Genomic DNA, 16,123 nt, shown 5'->3' on the forward strand with positions numbered 1-16,123 from the left:
TAATCCTTCCACCACCTCAGTCTACAAAAGAACAGACAGTCCCCACCCCCAACTGCTTCCTTGCAGTCAAGGCGGTTTTATTGCACTATTATTGTTTACTCAATAAACTCAGGATCGAAGAGTAATTTCCCTCCCTAGAGTAGAATTAATTAATATTTCAAAGAATCGAAACATCTTAGCGACCTGTTTATTTGACAGCTGAAGTCATTCCCGCCCACTTATCCCAAACTCAATCCTTGCGCCACCCAGAATTAGCATCTGTCAAAACTGTAGCAAACAAGCCTTTGCGACCCGAAGGCCCTGCAAGCACAACTGGTCTGAAGAAGCCTTCCATTTAAATGTGAAGAAAGCCTAAACTTAACAAATCCCCAGCTCTCGCGTTCAAACACGGGGGAAGTTAGTTCAGCCGCCCAGACGCTAATAATAGTCGGGTAAGGCGGTAGTGAGCGTAAAATGCTGACCGTAAGAAAAGGCACTGTTTTTGTAGCTTCGCCGACAGTAAGGCCTGTTGCTTGACAGAACTTTGTTCAGGGTGGCAGACAGAGAAAGGGGTTCTCTGCTGAGTGAAACTCGACTCCTGGGGACTTCGTGGATCGTTTAGGAGGGGGCTGGGTGCCACTGCCTTCTTCTGGGGGGTCTTGCGAGTTCCCGGTGGGGCCTACAGCCTTGAGATTCCACCGTCCTTAGCCCCAGCCTGCTCAGTTTTAAAGCCCAGGCAAGGCCAGCCAGAGTCAGCTTGGAAACTTAACCAGCCCGGTTGAAGTCCTAGGATGCCAGGCTCTGTGGCGTGCATTGCTCAAAGCTCCAAAGAGCTCTCCAAGCGATTTCCTTAAGCAGCACCCCTTACTGTCCTGGTGAGTCAAAATATCTCCCCCCCCCCCACCCCATCCACTGGGATGGGGTGGGGTGGGGGAGATCTTTTGTCTCACCGGGACAGCAAGTTTTTTCCCCAGTACAATAAAAGAGAGAGCCAGTTTGATGGTTTTTGCTTCAGATCTCTAAAGGGGTTCTCTCAGATTCAAGGAAAATAATTCTTCAGCTCCAAACCCCCTGCAACAGCTTGGCTAAATTGTCTTTCCTGTACGATCGCGCCCCCCCCCCATTACTTATTTTTAGTTTCCTTTGTGAGCTGCTAGCAGAAGGGGGCACATCTCAACAAAGCCTTTGGCTCCGTTCCCACAATCTAACCCAACCTCCTTTCAGAGGATCCCTGTGCGAACCCAACCGAATTAGCATTTATGTGGTCTTTGCCTCGTGCTATGTGGGAACCCATAGTAGTTCCTAGCCTTGGTGCCGTGGTTCTCAAACTTTGTGGTCTTGGAACCCTCTAAAATGGCCAGTGAATTTGTCTTACCCCTTTCTGTGAACCAAATTGGTTATTTCAGTGGAGTTAGGGTGGGACAAGAAATAAAAATACCACTTTTAATAATTATTTTTAAGCTATGTGTGTGTGGTGCAAAAACCCAATGAGCACCTTTAGATCTGTTTACATCCTCAGGAATGAAGTCCAGTCAGACCTTTGCCTGGCTGCTGGGATGGGGTGGAGGGGAGATCTTTTGACTCACTGGGACAGCAAGTTTTTCCCCCAGTACAATAAAAGAGAGAACCAGTTTGGTGTAGTGGTTAAGGCACCAGGCTAGAAACCGGGAGACCATGAGTTCTAGTCCTGTTTTAGGCACAAAGCTAGCTGTGTGGCCTTGGGCCAGTCACTCACTCTCAGCCTTAGGAAGCAGGCAATGGCAAACTGCTTCTGAAAAACCTTGCCAAGAAAACTGCAGGCAGTCGAAGGCACCAAATAAATAAATAAAAATAAAAGACACCCCTTTGCTTTCCCCTTCTCCACCTGCCCTTATCTTGGGAATAATTCACTAACAGAATTGGCCCCATCCTGCAAGATCCAGAAGTGGGCAATCAGACACTCTTCTGTGGCACTGGCCCCCTCAGGTCGTCTTGATTCTTCGCCCCAGCAAAGAAAAGGAGGGGTGTGAAACCAAGGATGAAGTTTTGTGCAGCACCTTTTCTACTGACCGACTTTAACCGAAAGATTTGGACACAACCAAGTGTAACTGGCTCGGAAGCAGCTTGTAGGGACAATCAATGATTCTGTTTCCCAAATAAAAAAGGCTACTTTAATTTTACTACTGGGGACAAGGGCTAGAGAGGGATGGATGGAGGGAATGGCTACGTTTCGTGATAATCGTGGGGTACAGGGAGTTTAAAAATGAGTGCAGCTGAGGACCAGCTGAGTAATTGGTCTGGACAAGGAGCTGGCAACCCTGCTTCGCCACGCCTCCTCTTGCCTCCTCCTCCACCAGGGTCTTGCCTTCATTTTCTTTGAAAGCAGCGTCATGTTGTCTGGAATGGCAGACAAGATCCCCACTTTCGCTTGTGCCGCTGACGCAGTTCAATCTGTCCAGCAATGTTACTCCTGCTTTTCACGAATGCCGGGCGTTCCTATCAGCCGCCGCCTTCTTTCCCTTCTTCTCATCCATGTGTGGCATCTCCACCATTGGTGGCTCACAACTCTACTAAACTACTTTCCCTCCTCCCGTTTCTTTCTCTGGGATCATGAAGTCTAGAAATGGGATATTTAAAATACTGGTCTAGCGTTGTCTCGCTGCTCATAAAGCTGTAGGAAAGGCTGGATCTTGGTAAGTATGAGTATACATTTCTGAAATACACCAACTCTGTGTATATCTTTCCCCTCCAGCCACCCATACTTCTACTCAGAGGTGTCAGTGGAGTAGGTCAAAAAAGTGTGTGACTGAAGCTCTGCCTGGTTTTTATGTGCATCACTTATAAAAAAAAAACCGGGCACAGCTTTAATCACACTGTTGCAGCCACTGGCTTGACTTTTTTGTCCATGCTGGGTGAACACCCCTGCTTCTCCTCCTCCACCCACTTCCTCAGGTACTAGGGTGGGAACTGTCTACTGCCCTTTAGCTTTACCTTCAGAACAGCCTAGTCTGCAACCCTGTTCATCCCAGTGAACTTGGATCTGAGGTGTCTTGCAGACCCACTAGCAACTAAGCTTCACAGTGCAGTCCTATATCCATTTCCTGGCAGCCAGTCAGTGGAACTTACTTCTGAGTAAGCATGCATACAATTGCGCTCTTCATCTCATCATCCATGATTTTTACCTGGACATATCAATGGATGATATTCAAGGTTAGGGAGTAAACATTTTGACATCCTGGCCTGGGCTGTGCAATCAGGGCTTTAGCATGCCTCCCTCAGTGGTCTCCAAATGCTGGTACTAGATCCCACTTAGATCTTCCTAGAACCTAGAAAGAAAGTCCAGTGGCAGCTTTGTTTTTAACCATTTCTGGATGATGCTCCCACTGGGTAAATTCATCCCCCTTTCCCCCAGAAAAACCTTGAAATAGCAGAAACTAGGAGATTGAGAACAGATCTAAAACCATGAGTTCATCTTTTGACTTGACTGTATACCAGACAGGAAAGCAGGATGAACCACCGAAGTACTAGATGTAAATTTTCCATTTATCAGGCAGGGAAGGATAGGAAAACATGATATACTGGTTGGAATGTTCAATAGTTCAATCCCCCTCCCCCCAGCCGTAAAGCATGTTGGGGAATTTGAGACACTCACTTCAGCTGGGCCTCTATCTCACAGGATTGGTGTGAGGAAGGCTAACATGGAATTGAAGAACAAGGTATGTTACTTCAAGTCCCATAGAAACAAAGCATATGAATGTAAGAAGCAAAGATAGGGCTCTTCCTTCCACACTTGCCCCTAAGCACAGCATGAACATACCTTGTCAGTCTCTTTTCTGCCAATCTCACTGACCCTGCCTTTGTCTCATCTCCAGCCTATAGTTGAGGCAACCTGAAGTCATCCTTAGCTGCTTTGGTTCTAAGTTCGGCCTTTCCCTCTTGTCCTGACACCATTTGTGCAATGGGTGTGATCTGGCATGCTTCACCAACCATTTATCTTCTCAATTCCTGTTTAGGCTGCTGCAGATGTGCCCCAATCCTCTGGGAACCATCTTGGTTGGGCTGCAGGAGCAATCTGGCACCCACAGAGGCATCTGCCAGTGCTTGTCTGATCTTATGCAGACTCCTTATAAACATGAGTTTAGTGCACTTTTGTAAGAATGATAGACTTGTTTTTTTAACAGGGGTTTGGTCTCTTCTGAAAGAGCTCTACTTTTGTGCAGCACAAAAGATCAGTTTAAAGAGATGGGAGAGATGAGTTCTGCAGCTGTGTGCTGCTAGTTCTGTCTCCACTGGATGCATTACAAGTTTCCCACTCTTCTGCTGACAAGAGGTTTCACACAGCCATATTGTTGTTGTTGTTGTTATTTATGAAGACCTGCAAAAGCCTCTACAAATGTCCCCCCGACCAGTCAACTCTCCCAGACCCAGACTCATGCAGATGCAGTGCCTGCAGCTCTTTATGCAATGCATCACAGTTACTTATGTCATCTTAGTCCATTCCAGCTTTGGTGGTACTGAGCACCATGTCGATAACTGTGCAGGCTAAACACAATTGTGTGAGCCTGGAAGTCTGCTTTACTGTGTGTGTTCTCCATGGCCTTGCACCAGTATGTCCTGGCTTGCCACTCATGTGGTCAGAAATGAATGTATTGGTCACTCACTGCCAGCACCTCTATTCCTTTGCAGCACTAGTCAATAGCTCATGCCTTTGGCATTCCTTCCTTGTTTTTTCCAAGACTAAAACCCCACTCCTCTATGCCTGGGATCTCCCAGTTGGCTACTTTTGAACATGGGTTTAGCTCTTTCAGAAGAGTGTTACAGCCTTGCTCAGAAACAGCCAAACATACACAGAGTTGTGAGGAATATAGAGAGAGCTCCCTCCCACTTCATCTTGTACCCACAACCTGTTAGTCAGGAAGCTTGACAGATGCCAATCCACCATTCTAAGTATCCCAGATTAGAAAGAGTGATTGAGAAACCCACCAATCCCTTTCCTTCATTTGACTTGCAATTGGTAGGTAAGGTCAGGGTCACTCACTGATCTCATTACTGTAACAGAATAGCAACCAGCTATAGGGAGGGCATAATTTATGCAGGCATATTTTTCTGCCAGCTGAAAGGCCAGTAATTAGTAGTTTGAGTCAGCTGTGAAGAAAAGGCCACAGGAAATAAGAAAGTAAATGAATAAACACAAAATAATTATCTGTGCCATATCCGTACCTTCTTCACATAACACACTGTATATAAATATAGGCTAGGATCACCAAATACATTAGGCTAAATTGTGGTTAGCTGTTTGAGGTTCAGGGTGTTATGACAACTCCTCAGCAACTGTTCTCTAAGGTTTCAAACAGAGGTCTTCTCCAGCCCTATCTAGATATTCCACAGCCAAAGTGTAGGATGTGCATGTGGGAAACTCAATGTCTAATTTTAGATAGGTGTCCTGAGTTCACAAACAAGAAGTGAGAAATACAGATTGCCCCTACTGACTCTATTTCTACTGGAAGATGTCTATGGTGATTTGTGACATTGAGAAGAAAAGATGCCCTTTTCCAGGGAAAATCCAATAGAATGCAGGTATTCTATTGGTATTTCTTCTATATATCCAAACATTTATGTATCAAACTCATTCTTATACAGAAGTAAGATAATCTTCTCAAGAGATTACTTTTGTGGACTGGAGGAAATTAGTCTCACTGACTTGTGTCACACGTTGTTCTAAATCACTGCTAAATAAACCATCATCAGTTGGTTCATATATTATGCTAAACCAAGCCACAATAGAAAGTTGCAGTCCTAATGGCTCAGTCTGTAGAACACCTTAAGCGAAAATCAAACATACCACTGTGTGGCTTAGCTAATCATGAGAACTAGAGTTCTAAGTCCAGGAATATTTACCCTTCTGAAAGCCAAATGCAGGGTTGTCAGTCTTGGCCCAAGTTTCCTTGAAAGGAAATTCTCTGATTTTGCTCTATCAGAGCTTCAGAATGACCTGGAATACTTAAAGCTTTTGATAAAAATGGCACATTAAAAAAAACAAAGGAAGGCAAAATAAGGAGGAGGCATAATTGTAATTTGAAAGGAAGCCAGTGTGATATAAGGCACTGGACTAGGGCCAAAGGGTGACAGGTTCAAGTCCATCCTTAAATATACTATAGAAACTCAATGAAACAGTTTAAATTTGAGCTTCCTCCAACCTTGAGACTTAGGTCAAATGTTTGTTTTGACCTCTCCTTGGACCCTGCCTCTGTCTCCACTGAAATTATTAAGACTCTTGGAAGATGGGTGAAATCATATACAGCAGAGACATGCAGAAAGTATGTCCAGCTCTAATAGATCACATAACTAGATCTCTGGGTGATTCTTAGCATACTTTCAGTCACACCCTAAATTCCCCAAAAGGAATGATTAAAGCACCCTTACTTGTTGCTATGGCTGGACCCCAGCCATTTCCACAAGAGTGATTTATAGCATCTTACAACATCATGTAGTCATTGCTGTGGCACTGTATTGCTAATGAAGACAGACTTTCTTTGCCACAGCAAAAGCTGGGTGACACTGTTGTTCAGTCACTTCTATCTACTGTATTATAATCTGATGGCTATCATTTTGTCAGGACTGTCTACCAATAACTGTTTCTTTGAATTCTTATGAACTCAAGTTTATATCACCTTTACCTTCTATAGGGTTCTTTTTCAATTGTCCTCAATATTTTTAAGCATAAGTCTTCTTTGGTGATTCTCGCCTTCACATTATATATTCAAAATATTTTAGCTTTAGCTTTAGTATTATGTTTCCAGGGAGAAGTCTGGTTTGACTTCATTTAGTATTGAACCATTTGTTCTTCTTGTGGTTCATGATATCCTCAACAATTTTCTCCAGCACTGCAATCCAAAAGCATAGTTTTTTCTTTATTCAAGTCTTTATGATAGTCCAGCGTTCATAGCTGTAAACATTATGGTTGGGAAGACCATGGCCTTGATAGTATGTACCTTTGTTGTCATTGTAATGTCTCTGCCCATCAAAATATTATCTGAAGCTATCATAGTCTTTCTCTTAACTAGCAATCGCCATCCTTGAGCCTAGGAAGGTAAATACTGTTATTATGTCAACTCATTCTCTGCCTATTTGCACTGAGTGGCACTACCTGCTGACTTTTTTTTAATATTGAAGAGTGGATCAGCTATGATAGCAGAAAACCTATCTTCATGACTGATACATTGATACAGGGCTAGTGGATGACATAATTTGATGTTGCAAATCCCTACTAATGACTTTATAGCATCTTCTAACATTGTCCAGCCATTGTTGCGGCAATGTAAACCAGTCCTCATTACAATGATGGTAGAAAATACTGTACGTCACTAGTTGGGATCCTGTCCTACTATGGGCACGGTGTTAGCATTCCTCTTTAATATGCTTTCCAGGAGGCAACACAAACATATGCCAGTATAATTTGTCCTCATGCTGATCACAACTCTGCCTCAATAACACGGCCAGTGTACGGGGTGTCCTGACAATTTAATACAGGGCCAATTAAAATGCACCTATTTGTAGCTGAATTTCTGCTCCTCCCAGAATTCCCACTCCCACCTGCCAGGTAGGAAAACCAACCATAATTACACTCCTAAACACAGTGGAGTGGAGTGGAGTGGAGTGGAGTGGAGTGGAGTGGAGTGGAGTGGAGTGGGGTAGGTCAATGGAAGTCTGCAAATCAGAGACCTGGCACTATCTTCCACCAGCAGTTCCTGTACTGTGAAAGTTTAACAGTCATATAGAAAGCAAAATAAATTCCCTGTGCCATCTTGCAAGTTGTCCCGCTGTTGGTCAATGTAGCTGTTGCTTCAAATCAGTTTTTTGAGGGTGGGGTTTAGAGAGGTTTATTGTTTTCACTAGTGATCTTGTAATTGATGCTATGTCACTCCAGGCAGCACAGACCAAAATGGCAAAGGAGAGCAGTGACCAGTGACCGTATATACTGCAATTAGACATGGTCAATAGGAACTGGGCAGATCTTAAATCCTGACTGTGTCATCAACATGATCACTACTGAACCACCAGAAATGATGCAAACAGTAAATCTTGCGTCAGAGAAAATGGAAAGCAACACAACATCAGATTAGATAAACACTAAGTTAGACTGCCTCAGCTACAGGCTGTGGTTGAGACAAAGCCTCATTGGTGCAGTATGGTAATAAACAAAAACAAAAACTTTTGGCTTTTGGCTTTACAGCATCACCAATGGCTGGGTGATGCTGTAAATCACAGAGCCACTGGATAGGTTCACACGTCATACTAAGCTATGGCTTGTACTATGGTATGCTAAGCTATGACACACATAATGCTAACCCCTAAGCTGTGATTTACAAACCAAAATAAATGGGCATGCACAACAGCCCAAGCCAAAACCAAACAAATCACATTATGGTTTAGTGTGTGATGTGTGAACATCCCCTCTCTTTTGTAGGCTTGTGTATACATCCAGATGGACGTACACATTGGCTGTAATCACACAGTGCATTACTTTCTTAATTATGGTTTACTGGCTAAACCATCATTAGCTGGGTTCAGAGAACATACTACCCCACAAACAGCAAATCCACATTATGCCCTAGTGTGTTAGGAAAATCATCTGTCCCTGGTATGTTGTCAGGATTTGGACGATCTATTCCAATCTTTACATGTTCCCTGAAAGCCTTTGTCAGCTGTTGATTAATCCAAAGATAGAAGTGCCCCCAAGGCTGGGAATGAGTGGGCTCTCTCCTTAGGCCCCTGAAAAAAGAGAAATTGACCCTGCCTGCACAGGTTAATGAATAGCCCATCTGCATTTACAGGTTAACTATGGGGCAGAAATTAACTCTGTCTCTCGTATTCTTGCAGTTGGAATTTTTTTTTTTTCCTGCTAGAGATGCCATTTTCCTTCCTACCTAGTCAGGTCAAGTTAATATTTTCTAAATTGTCTGCATATGGGTGGGACCCCAGCTTTCACTGTCCTCATTGGCTAAGGGGGAGATGGGAGTTGTAGTCCAATGTTTCTGGGAGACATTAAGTTGAAGAATACTCTGGTGAATTAATGCTTCAATGTTCAAAAGTGACATGTCACAAAGCCTCGATAAGAAATAACCCCACAGCTTTAGCCATCATTTGCTTTCTAGACCTCTTGAAAATCTGGACAGGAATTTTGCCAGAAATATACCAGTCAACTATTTTGAATTCATCCTCTGGTGAAGAAAAATATTTTAGATATTTCTAAGTAAAGTACTTCAGTCTGGCCGGAGTCCCACCTTGCTGGATGTATACTTAGTTACACAGTTGTTAAGTGTATTTTCTCAAAGGAAGCCTAATACGGTCAGCTGAATCTGTTCTGTGCCTACAACTATTATACTTGCCTACTCAGAAGTAAATCAAGTGTAGGAGGATTCAGGCAAGATCAAGTATGGTTAGATCACAGTCTTGGTTTACTTGGAAACAAAGTAGTGGACATTTACTCTGAAGTAAATTAGCACATCACTGCAATCTTCATCAGGAGTGCTTGAAATGACTCCCATTTTTTGATCCAACTGAAAGCGTGTAAAACATTTCAAGTAATCTTGTGCCATTTTCCTGTGGGAGGATTAAGCATTTCTGAACTTAAGAGTTTTCTTCTGAGTAAACATGCTTTATGTATTACAAGTGACAGTAAACTCACACCTCCAAGCGAATGGAGGTGTGTGTACAAATTTGTATAATCAGCTTAATTCAAATGTATGCAGATTTACTGAGAAGTAAGTACTCTAAATGCAGTAAAACTTACTCTCCTGTTAGTACAACTGGAATTCCTGCCTCCAATATCTTCTGCTTTATTTTGATTTTTTTAAACAGTCATTGGCTTGTTCCTCAAGGATGTTTTTTAAGCTTTCAGCCTACCAATGTCTATTTTACTTTTCTTTTTGCACTTGATTTACCATAGCAACATTTTTACAAATCCTGTAATTGCCTTTTAAGGGAAAAAAAGACTACATGAATCAGAAGGGGGGGGGCGGGGGAATAAAAGCTAGCCCAGAAATCTAAACATTTCTCTTGTTAAATTGGAGAGCCCCAGAGAAGGAGAAAAGAAAACTAGAAAACAGAATCACTCCGGGATTTGGAATTTCAAGGGGGATCTTCCCGGCTAAAGTGGTCCAAAACGAAAAGAAAGGAACCCTAATCTCTTTTGGAAGATTTCCAAGCTGTGCTACATTAACTTTTTTTCCCCCTTGCCTTGCGTCGTCGTGGTCTTTTTAAAAAACCTTTCCACGCCTCGCCTCCTTCTTGTCACATTTACATAAAGCGGGGGGCGGAGGGGGGAGACGCCGCACCTGCTGAGGAGGTATCTATTACGGACCTAAGACGGCAGCGGCGGCCCCTGCTTTTCGTCCAATCTCCTCCCTCGCCCCGGATTACCTTCGCGGCCTGCCTACGGAGGCGCCGTTCTTCCCCAAAAATGCGATTGCGATTTCGATTTCTAAAACGAGAACCCACTTAGGAAGCAAATGAGGCGGAGGAGATCCACTTCAAGAGACCTCGTCCCACCGGCGGCGTTGACAAGGCAGGCGGGACGAGCAGCCACCAACAGCTACCGGCGGCAGGCTGACAGCCGAAGGGCAGCGCCCGCTTCCTCGCACGGGGAGGCCGAGAGAGTGCCGCTCTCCCGCTGGGCAGAGCTCCATCTTTCAACTCTCGGCCGGCCGCTGCTCCGGATTAACACCTTTCGCTGCAATCCTAACCCCGCTGGATTCCGCTCTTCCCGAGCTCAGTAGGCTGGATTCTCACGCCGCATCGGGCCACGTGGTCCCGCGCGCGCAGGCCCAGGAACGTACTTGGGACCGCGGCCCGGGAAGAGCCCGGCTGTGCTCAGGTGTGGCCTGCGCGGGACTCCTTGTGCCACCGCGAAACAAACTGGATGGTCCCCCTCGCTTGTCTTTCGTTTCAGGAGCAATCAGTCCCGACAACTGCAGTCGTCCTCCTTGACCTCACCGGGCTGGCCGTCTCCTGCCCAATTTTTCTGGTTCCGGAAAACAAATGAATTAATCGGCAGGCTAAGATTTTCAAAATATCGCCGTCGGTCATCTTTTTCCGAGAGGCGAACTTCGGCGACCTGTTCCGGAGGAACCCGAAAGGGGTCCTGGGCCTTTGCCAAGGTGTGGATGCACCCTCACAGAGGGTCACCAGCTGGTGGAATGTCCATCCCCGCCAGAAGCCAGCCTGAAAATATGGGCACCCAAGAGGCTGAGGCATTTGAATAGCAAGAGAATGAAAATTGCCATCTGAACAATCCAATTTCTGGCTACAGTTCTTTTTACCAGTATACTTTAGTGAGGAATGGATCATGTGGACACCACTAGTGACAAAAAGCTCAAGAGCAATATCTTTGTCTCTCCTGCTGGGATGTTCTCACTACATTTCACACAAATGATTTTGCTTAACCCACATATCAGTAGTAACATCCACAACTGAGCATTAAGAAAGATTCCCACCGAATTTTGAGTTGTCTCAATGAAAGCTGCTCTGAACAATGGAGCAAATCTTCCCCAGGATGATCTTAAGGTGGATTATGGAGCAATGCCATACAATGGATGTCCATAGAATAAATGTGGTTAATTCAACTAGACCCCATGATAAATAGATAAATATGCCCTCCCTAAAATCTCATATCACCAGATGCATTGGGCCAGAAATAGTAGCCAGAGTTTGGTACCACCTTTTCAGAAACTTCACAAAAGCGTATGCCTTTTAATAACACTTTAGTCTAAAAAAGTGCTACCAGACTCCTGATTTTTGGATACCATAAATTAAAGTGACTCTCTTCCCACAATGCCTATTAAAGAAAAGTTGATTCTGATCAAGACAAGACCAAATGGAGTGGGCAATGAGCATTTCTCAGGCCTTCGGTGTTTTTTCTCTAAATCATTCTAATTCCACTAGCCTCAAATAAATGTGCAAGACTTCATTTAAGAGGAAGCTACCATGATAAAAGGGGGAATAGGATTTATTTTATTTATTCCAAGGTATGCACTACAGTGGAATTTTACTAGAAAAGCACATGTATTTGTGTTGTTGAAGTTACCAGCAGAAGCAAAAATGTTCCCTTACAGTGCAGTATGTAGTTTCTACCCTAAGAATGGGTTGCTATTACTACAGAAATACATACACTATTTATAGTTGCAGAACACACTACAATCTGGGAAAAAGCATTTTTTTCTTATCATTGTAACCCCAAAAATCAAACAGCAAGTAAATATCTTGATAAAAATCAAGTGGTGTTCATAATATTAGAATCTGGAAGAAAACAGTAGAGGAATAGTAATAATGAGAGCTCTTTAGGTCTAGTCTACCATTAAATAATACTTCTTTGGACATCATTGCCTTTGGACAGAAATAAAATAAGTAACTCAGAATTTACCACTACAGTATGTCAAATTCTATAAAATAGGTATGTTTTCAGGGTTGTGCCCACCAGTACTATCTTTAGCCCTTGTCAGACTTCTTTAGCCCACCACTTCTTAATCTTACTTGTTTGGATCAGCAGCAGCCATCACCACCAGTAAAGCAAAGTCTAAAAAGACAGTGAATAATTACTCTATTGTGTAAACATTTAGCAACAGTAAAAGGAAACTGTTCACACACATCTCCAGCTTGTTCTGTAATGGCAAGGATGGTAATAATTGCAGCTGTAACACCAGAATACAGTCTTCACTGACAAATCAATAGACTCATTCATAGTGTCTCAGGGAAATTTCTTTTTGTTTGCTTGCTTGGTTAATTTAACGAACCTGGGTGATTATGCCTTCCTTACCCTAAGGTAGCCCAAACTAAGAGATAAGAATGAAGTGCTTATCTTAAGTAATAAGTACACGTGATATGCTGATCCTCCATTCTTTTGCCTCACATGCCTTTTCATCTAACAGCTTTGTTTCAGGAATCAGTCTGATGAATTTGTAACTTGGTGAGTTTTGAAAACTAAAATTACGTTTGTCAGCTCCAGCATATAAAGAGTAAAACTCAGGGATTGTAGTTGCATATTCTTAGTTATTCCTTAACAGTGCTTCTATCAGTATATTTTTATATCTTACTCAAGAGATGTGATGAATTCTATGGGGCTTACTCTCATGTAAGAAGATACGGGACTACAGCCTTAAAGGTTGCTTCAGTTGTGTTGGTTGGCCTAAAGTTCCATCCAAATCCAAATTAAGTCCAGTTTCCCTCTTTAAGATGGACCTTAACCAGGTCCTAGATACATTATCCTGGCTCACACAACACACTAAGCCCTAATGTAATTTGTTTGGCTTGGGCTCAATGCGTGATATGAATTGAGCAGAAAAGCTGTTGTGGTTTATTCAATAAATTATCACTGAAGCTATTGTGGCTTAGCATGACTGAATGAAATCCCCCTGGTTTCAGTAAATAGTGGGCATAGAATATTTGGAAATGGACAGTCATCTTTCCTGCAATGCATCTTCTGCAAGAATGGCTGTTCCCACTTTTTAGCCTCTGTACTTCTTTGTGGTTAGGGTGTCCAAAGAAGCCAGAAAATAAGGTTAATTGAGAAAATCATGGTTAAGTAAATCATGGTTAAGCATGCCTGGAGAACACAGTCCTCCAATAAACTAACAGGAAAGGAATCCTGGAGGCTTAGTAGAAATGTGACCCTTTGTTTCCCCTTCTTTCACAGGAGGACTGGAAGAAAAACCTGCTTTGAAAGAAATGATCCAAGACTACAGTCCCAACGGGAGTAGCCTCTATTGAACTCAGCAACTTCTCAGTGAACTTGCAAAGGATGGGGCTGTTGACCCAGAAAGTAAATTAGCCTTTTCTGGAATTGTTCTATACAAAAATAGAACAATTTCAGTTTTCAAACATAACCTAAAAGGGGGAAAAAACATCTAAGACCTGAAAGGAGTTAACTTTTAAAGGATGAGCAGCTATGGCCAAATTAATTTAAAGAGGAGTGGGCTTTGAGTCTTACATGTTTGGGGCATTTGAGAGATCAGCTCCTTCTTTTGCATTTCTATGGTGCTTTTGGTATATTCAAAATGCTAGTGAATCTTTCAAAAGATATTTAAGAACAGCCATCATGTAGGAAGGCTACCTAGTATATGCAGACAGATGGATTCCCATCCTTCTTTCTCCTTGAGCTGGGGGGAGAACATCCCATGATACACTGAACTACAAACCAGCCAATCAGTTTCAACTTCGCCTGCACTACTAACTCAACCAGAGATTTTGCAGACCTCCCCACCATGGCAGGACCTTCTTTTCTCTCCCTTGCATCTTCCCAAATTTTTGTCCTTCAGTTGGATTCCCCTGCATTAATTCCATCCCATCATATTTATCCATAATCATTGTTACTACTTGTAGTAATAGAGTGCCATTGGTGTTTAATTCTTTAGAGAATTTGGTCAGCATAAAATAAAGCAAAACTGGGCTTTATCCACAAAAAAGCTTCTAATCTAAAACCATCCTGTACAGCAACCTTCCTCAAGATGGTGCCCTCTGTAAGTGTTGGGATTGCAACTCCCAGAATTCCAAGCCAGCGTGGGAAGCCCTTTGAAACCCATCTGGAAGGAAGCAATGGAGGATGGGCCTTTTTTTCTTCTGAGGCCAACCACAGAATTTTGTAGAGTCAAGCACATGAAGTGTGAGTTTAACAGAAAGCCCTGAGGCTGCTGAGAAGGGCTGGCCACAACTGGAATTGCTATTCACAGTCATCAATCCATCACTTCAAGCAGAAATTATTCTACAAATGCTTTCTTTGAAAACTTCGCCTTAAGCTACAGCGCTTGTATCCTGGATCTTTTACACCTGTTAAAGGCCTTAGAAGTGATTCAGGGCTGAATTCGCACATGTTAAATGCATAACATGGTTTGATTTTGGCTTGGCAATTGTGTGAATCAAGTCAGTGGTGGTTTATTCAATAAGCTATAGTTAAATAAGGCTTGGGGTAGTGTAATGTGTGAATCCAGCCACTTTAATGCTTAGGATTGGTTGTCAAGAAGTGATAAATGAGCCTGAGGCTGTCCATTTCAGATTCTCATGCAATCCAATTTATCTTCAGCTAGAAGGTTTAGTATCAAGGAAGGAGAAGAGAGAAATCCTTTCTATAGGCAGCAGAAGGTTTCTCTTAGAAAAAAGAAGACAGGAGAACTTCTAATCAGGCAGCCTGAAGGGGGACAGGCACACTTCAGTGAAAAACAAGCCTCCTGCATTGATTTCACTGATTATGGATATGCCTCATATTGGATAACTACGTAGCAGAAGGCCTTCCGCGGGATTTAGCTGTAGTTAAAAGTTCTCCCTCGATCTCCGACTCCTGTGAACATTGAAATGGGCCTTTGCCTCTCAGTTTCTCCTGCCAATTGCACTCCTACTACTGTGATCCTTCGGCTGAAGAAAAGGATGGACTTTTGCCATTTCCAGTGACTTCAGCTTAAGGGAGTTATGGATTGAGCAACAGTCTCGCTCTTGGTTCCTTCCCACTTGAGTCCACCAACCTGCTGGAGGCTCTCAACGACGCTCACCCGCTTCCGGGCCGGGCCCCTTTCTGGCTGGGCTGAAGCCAAAACCTGCTCTGAGTGCCTGGGACAATCTTAAACAAGCTCAGAAAAATTGGGAACATTTTTGGATAGCCTTGGTTTTATTTTCTCAGCTGGAATGTTGTTCAAAGAAGGATTTGCAGGGTGAACCTCTTCCATCTCCCATCCATGATTTTCAGCGTCTTATAGAAGCAGCCAACTCTCGGTGTACCGATGCCTCAGTAATGGATAGGCAGACTTTATATGCTCATATACAGGTTGGGGGAATGCTAGAGTGGAAACGGCCTGATCATAGAAGCACAGAGTTGTAAGGGACCTTAGAGGTCATCTAGTCCAATTCCTTGCTAGGTGCAGGATCCACTGGAGCATCTTTGATGGATGACTATCCAGCCACTATTTAAAGACCTCAGGAAAAAAGAACTCATTTTGTGGGGCAGCTGATTCCCCTGGCTGATAGCTCATACATTCAGGAAGTGCTTCCTGACACCTGCCCTTGTACTTTTAAGCCCTGTTTTCTGGCCCTGGCCTCTGGGCCAATGGAAAATCCACTCACACCTTTATGGGACACCTCTTCAGATATCTGAAGACTGTTATCATTCCTCTGCTTCACAAAG

At 43.3% G+C, this 16,123-nt stretch overlaps 1 protein-coding gene across 1 annotated transcript in view; it reads right to left on the minus strand.

The window, feature by feature from the left end:
* SIM1 (SIM bHLH transcription factor 1) overlaps positions 1 to 16,123 on the minus strand; it is a 73,958-nt gene that overhangs the window by 46,026 nt on the left and 11,809 nt on the right. The gene's annotated exons all lie outside the window — the stretch shown is intronic.

This window comes from Python bivittatus, unplaced genomic scaffold (genome assembly GCF_059951505.1).
Source record: "Python bivittatus isolate LINGU-HERP-01145 unplaced genomic scaffold, Pbiv_v1 ctg000020_np1212, whole genome shotgun sequence".
Classification (NCBI taxonomy): Eukaryota; Metazoa; Chordata; class Lepidosauria; order Squamata; family Pythonidae; genus Python; species Python bivittatus.